Source organism: Schistocerca americana, chromosome 3 (assembly GCF_021461395.2).
Source record: "Schistocerca americana isolate TAMUIC-IGC-003095 chromosome 3, iqSchAmer2.1, whole genome shotgun sequence".
In the NCBI taxonomy this organism is placed as follows: domain Eukaryota; kingdom Metazoa; phylum Arthropoda; class Insecta; order Orthoptera; family Acrididae; genus Schistocerca; species Schistocerca americana.
This window is the reverse complement of record NC_060121.1, coordinates 676211768-676217767: the sequence shown is the minus strand read 5'-3', so window position 1 is coordinate 676217767 and position 6000 is coordinate 676211768.

The window sequence follows — 6000 nt, the reverse complement described above, 5'->3', positions numbered from 1 at the left end:
ATTAAAGTCACGGATTTGTGTGTGAGGGATAACGACTACCTCAACATGCAGAGAAACAGGCCTTGAACCTTTCAATACAAAAATATAGTAATAATTTCATTTTGCACAATTGATAACTACGGTCGAGACTAATCTCGCAAAATAACTGCAGTGCAATACAGAGAGAAAAGAATGTTTAATTTACTTACATCGTGATTACTATTTAGCAGACATAAATCTTTAATCCGAATTTACAAATACAACTGATTGACGTTTAGTGCCGTGAGTCTACAAATTTCTGATGTTACTCATATTAAATATGATTTATGGTAAAAAGTTCACAACAACTAAATTCAAATATGGTTAGTTTGGTTTACTGAATCACTGTAAGATGAAAGCCTTTTATGTTTGTTTAGCACTGTACTGAATTCAAATTGTTTTTACAGTATCTAAGAGGCCCCTACAGAACTTAACACATATTTCATTTAACATAGGATGCTAAGGTCCATGATGTAGCTATTGACTTCTGGAATTGAAACCTGAGGGTCATCAAATGTAAGAGACGTTCTTGATATGACAAATATTTAACACTATGTGTTTTACTGATGTCAGGATAGTTACACGGTTTTATGAACGAATTCTCTCTAATGTCGTGCTTGTTAATACCTAGTGTCAGATATCTTCAATATGATATTCATCTTTGAGCATTTTATGTAGTTAAATACGGAAGTTCGATTATGATGAGAGCCTTTGTGTAAACCTGAACCAACAAACAGCTTCGTTGCGTTTGCTTTCACTAACAAGTCTGTATACACTGCTAAACAAGCAACTCAGGTTATGAAAATGTACTTCATGAACAGCTAAAACCTCAGTCCCAGTCCCACCCTCCCTCCCCCGTTAAATAACCACAAGGAAAACTACTAATTCACTCTATTTGACAAATTTTCAGACTTTACTATTACTTTTGTATTTCTTCGATTTTGGAATAACATATTCAGTATGTTAGCATTAGTGGCGAATACCAATACAGCTTTCACATAAATTAGAGACAGCGTTCATTCGTAATCAAGCCAAAAGTTTTGTATTAAGAATTACCACACGTAAAATATTAAGAAAATTTTTCTCTTGTGTCCTAATAGCTCTTGTACATTATGTACATTTGGAATGTCAGCCTTTTTACAGTACAGCTAAGATAATTTTCTAATCATACCACATAGCGTATTTATATATAGCAGGCTGAAAGAAGCAACACATTGTGCTCTGTCTCATATCCGGTATGCTTTGTATGTAAATATTACATAGACTCCAATGTAACAAACAATATAACGCAGCAGACATTGAAACAGAATGAAGTTCAACAACTAATCCTAGTGTTGTTGTCCTCGAGCGCATACTTCTTACTCCCTTCATCTGGTCGTCATTAATGTTTCTACGAAATGGAGAGCAATGTGCTTGCATGCAGTTGGCATCATTCCGTACAACCAGTCTTGTTTCAGGCACACTGTACGAGTAACTAGTGGTAGCAATGAGTAACAGCAACATCTTTAACTGCAAGATGTTGTGCAGTGCAAGGAATTGGAAGAAAGTAACAATGTACATTCCAGAACGGCCTAGCTAAAAAGCAAATGGGTTCTAAACATGAACAATAAACTGATGAAAACTCTATGTCTATCATTTGCGATATTAGTAACAGCATTAAAAATCCTATTTCAGACTAAAGTGAGACAGAACATACTAATGTAACATGTAAACATGACGTACTAGCTTCTTCAGCTTCTTATGATATTCGTCATCATCAGTATCATGCTTTCAAAGAATTTATTGGTCGTCAGTTGAATCTCAACCGACAAGAGAGCAGTCGTTTCCAACCACAGTAAATGGAATAGTGATATACATTGTTTTTAACAGTACTGCAGGTTACTGAGTTTTCTCTTGTTCACTTAAAGTAAGAAATGAAATCACCGCGCGGCTGCAACTGTGCAACAGCTTGCCTGTGATGCGTCCGGCGGCGCGTGCCGGGTAGCGGCGCTGTGGCGCCCGCCTGTCGCCTGGGATGTAGGCAGCCCCGTACTCCACCGGCGGGCGTCGGAGCGCGACTGGTGGCTCGCGTAGCGCCGCTGCCGTGCTCTGCCTGCTGTCCAGACGCAGCCGCGCAGGTGGCAGCTGGCGGCCGCGCGGCGCCTGCGCCCCCCACGCCCCACCGCGTCTGTGGCCCTCCGTCTCCTCTGCCACCACCACGTGCACCGAGTTCGGCTACAATGAAATTACTAACTGCAACGGCGCATGCGTTACCAGCAAGTGCATCCTCCAAACCTTGTGCCCTGTATCAGTCATGTTATTCCTTCCAATTAGTGCAAAGTTTCTTATTTCTGAAAAGGTTTGTTTCCTTCAGTTCCTTTTTTCTAAAGCACATAACTATCATAAATCAATCAGAATACTTAATTCAAGTCACATTATGCGAATCAGGAGACTGAAGTGGCTGGAAACAATTACAGGGACTTCGAACCTATCTTCATCTACATCTACACCTATTCTCCGCAAGCTGCTATGCGGTGTGTGTTCGAAGGTTTGTTGACGCCACTAGTCATTCCTGATTTCCCTATTCCATTCGAAAAAGACGGGTCGTCAGCAGATCTCCGAATTAGCTCCAAACCTTAAATTATTTCGTTTCCCCGACCTTTCCTTGGTTAGCACACTGGACTCGCATTCGGAAGGACGACGGTTCAATCCCAAGTTCGGCCATCCTGATTTAGTTTTTCCGTGATTTTCCTAAATCGCTCCAGGCAAATGCAGGGATGGTTCCTCTGAAAGGGCACGGCCGACTTCCTTCCCCATCCTTCCCTAATCCGATGAGACCATGACCTCGCTGTTTGTTCTCTTCCCCCCAAACAACCCAACGCCAACCCTCTCCTTGGAAGGCACTCTGTTGGAAATTTAAAAGTAAACCTCTCCGTGATGCACAATGCCTCTTTTATTCCCTTTGTGACTGGAGTTCGATGACCATTGCTCTTTGTGCATTAATGATGTGACGAAACACCCTACTGTCTGTTAGATCTTTTCTATATCTTTTATTAATTCAACCTAATAACAATAACAGACTGATAATACTCAAGATTAGGTCGAAAAAGTACTTTTAAGTCATTTCTTTCGTCTATGAATTACATTTCCTTATGGTTCTTTCTATAAATAGAAGTGTGGCATCTTCTTTTCCTACAGGTAGCTAGGGACATTTACTCGTTGGTATTCTGCGGTAGTTACTGTCTCCTGTGATTTTTCAGCAATATGTAGTCGTCGGTGGTGAAATTCTTCGCCTCTTTGGAAGAAATAAATTACATTTATTTACGTTCAGGATCGATTGTCAGCCTATGCATCAATCCAAGAAAGATTTTTCACCTATCACTGTAGGAATAATTGTAATATTTTCCGGTATCTTTTAAACTCGAATCGATTTTCTCTGGAGGGATTATGAAGTTACTACTTTTCTTATTAAATTGGGCTATATTCATTTTTAAGGCGTTTAAAAGTTCTTGAGAAGATATTGGCTTTTATTATGAACAAAGATAGTTACAGATAACCAGTGCTGACTCTGACAAATTTCAGAGCGATGTGCGATATCTCCATATGTGTATAGCGTAACTCAACCACTTCCATCGATAAAGTTTGGCAAACGTACATTCATTAGGAGTTGTATAAGTGACAATAGAAAGTGCACAGGATTTCACTGGTGGCAATAATATTTTTAGTAGAAGATGTTTGCTAACATCTATTAACGTGATTAGAGTAAGAATAACAATTATTGATTAAGTGGAAAAATTGCCATTTAGGTGCTATTAGTTAACTGGTGTTCTGGTTTGAAGTTTCTCAGGCGAGTAGGTAAACAAACGCAAGTAAATGAAAAGAAACAGTGACTGACATTAACGAAGTTACAGAGTGATTATAACTACACTGTGATCAAAAGTATCCGGACACCCCCAGAAACATACGTTTTTCCTATTAGGCACATTGTGCTGCCTTCTACTGCTAGGTACTCCATAACAGCCACCTCAGGTGCATTGTGATGCCATCTACTGCCAGGTACTCCATAACAGCAATATCAGTATTCAGTAGACATCGTGGGAGAGCAGAATCGGGTGCTCCCCGGAACTCACGGACTTCGAACGTGGTCAGGTGATTGGGTGTTACTTGTGTCATACGTCTGTACGTGAGATTTCCACACTGCTAAACATCCGTAAGTCCAGTGTTTCCGATTTGATAGTGGAGTGGTCGATATCGTCTCTAGACTGACAGAGCCCGGCGGCAGTTGAAGAGGGTCGTAATGTGTAATAGAGAGACATCTGTCCCAACCATCACACAGGAATTCTAAACTGCATCAGGATCCATTGCAGATACTATGACAGGTTGGAGGTGAAAAAAACTTGGATCTCATGGTCGATCGGCTGTTCATAAGCTACACATCACGCCGGTAAATGCCAAACGACGCCTCGGTTGGTGTAAGGAGCGTAAACACTGGACGATTGAACAGTGGAAAAACATAGTGTCGAGTGACGAATCACGGTACACAATGTGGCGATCCGATGGAAGTCTATGGGTATGGCGAATGCCAGGTGCACGTCATCTGCCTGCATGTGTAGTGCCAACAGTAAAATTAGGAGGCGGTGGTGTTATGGCGTGCTCGTATTTTTCATGTAGGGGTCTTGCACCCCTTGTTATTCTGCGTGGCACTATCACAGCGCAGGCCCATATTGATATTTTAAGCACCCTCTTGCTTCCCACTGTTGAAGGGCAATTCGGGGATGGCGACTGCATCTTTCAATACGATCGAGCACCTGTTCATTATGCACGGCCTGTGGTGGAGTGGTTACACCACAATAACACCCCTGCAATGGACTGGGCCTATACAGAGCCCTGACCTAAATCCCGTAGAACACCTTTAGAATGTTTTGGAACACCTATTTCGTGCCAAGCCTCACCGACCGACATCGATACCTCTCCTGAGTGCAGCACTCCGTGAAGAATGGGCTGCCATTCCCCAAGAAACCTTCCAGCACCTGACTGAACGTAAGCCTGCGAGAGTGGAAGCTGTCATCAAGGCTAAGGGTGGGCCAACACCATGTTGAATTCCAGCATAACCGATGGAGGCCGCCGCGAACTTGTAAATCATTCTCAGTCTGGTGTCCGGATACTTCTGATAACATAGTGCACTATATCGTTAGCGAATGTCTCTCATGCAGCAATGGTAGCGGCGCTGAGGGGTTGCCGCGTTTGAATTTTGTATGGATAGAGGTGTAAACTCTGGCGCATGAGACGATACGTGGACGTTGGCGTCATTTGGACCGCAGCTGCAACACGGCGAACGGAAACTTGATAGTCTGAATTGTCGAACATGACCTATCTTCGTATTATTATCTATTTAATTATACACGTGAATAATGAACACTGTTTTCATTGAACTGGAAAAGAAATGGGTACTAAACACAGCCAGACGTCTTAAAATTCGCTGTTTAATTGTATGTGGCTTCTAAATCCCCATTACCAACTGAACATATAATTATCAATAGTATATCTGCCTGATGTTTTGTATTGTCAACTGTGTAGTGAGATCTTGATGTTTGTGAATTATGACTGAAATTTTGTACTCATTCACAACAGCGTTAGCATGATTCGTCCAGTCAGTTTATTTGTGGTAAATTGGTTCTGCTAACCATTTGGGAGAAAGTCAGCCTCACTTGTGGCACTGTTTAGAATGTTAAGCTACTGTAACTAAGTGAATGCGGGTTTCATGATTAAGACCAACAGTACCACTGTGGTTTGAATTGGCTTCGTCAAAGGACGTGTGGTTTACGAAAGCTATGCCCGAGCGAGCATTGCGTGTGGGCTGACTACGTTTTGTGAGCTTTTTTTTATCTTGTTGACTGTATTTAGTGTTCGTATGTATACATTTCTAGCTTACGTTGTTGCGTGGCTTTGATCTGTGACTTGATTGAGTACTGTCATTATACAGGGTGTTTCAAAAATGACTGG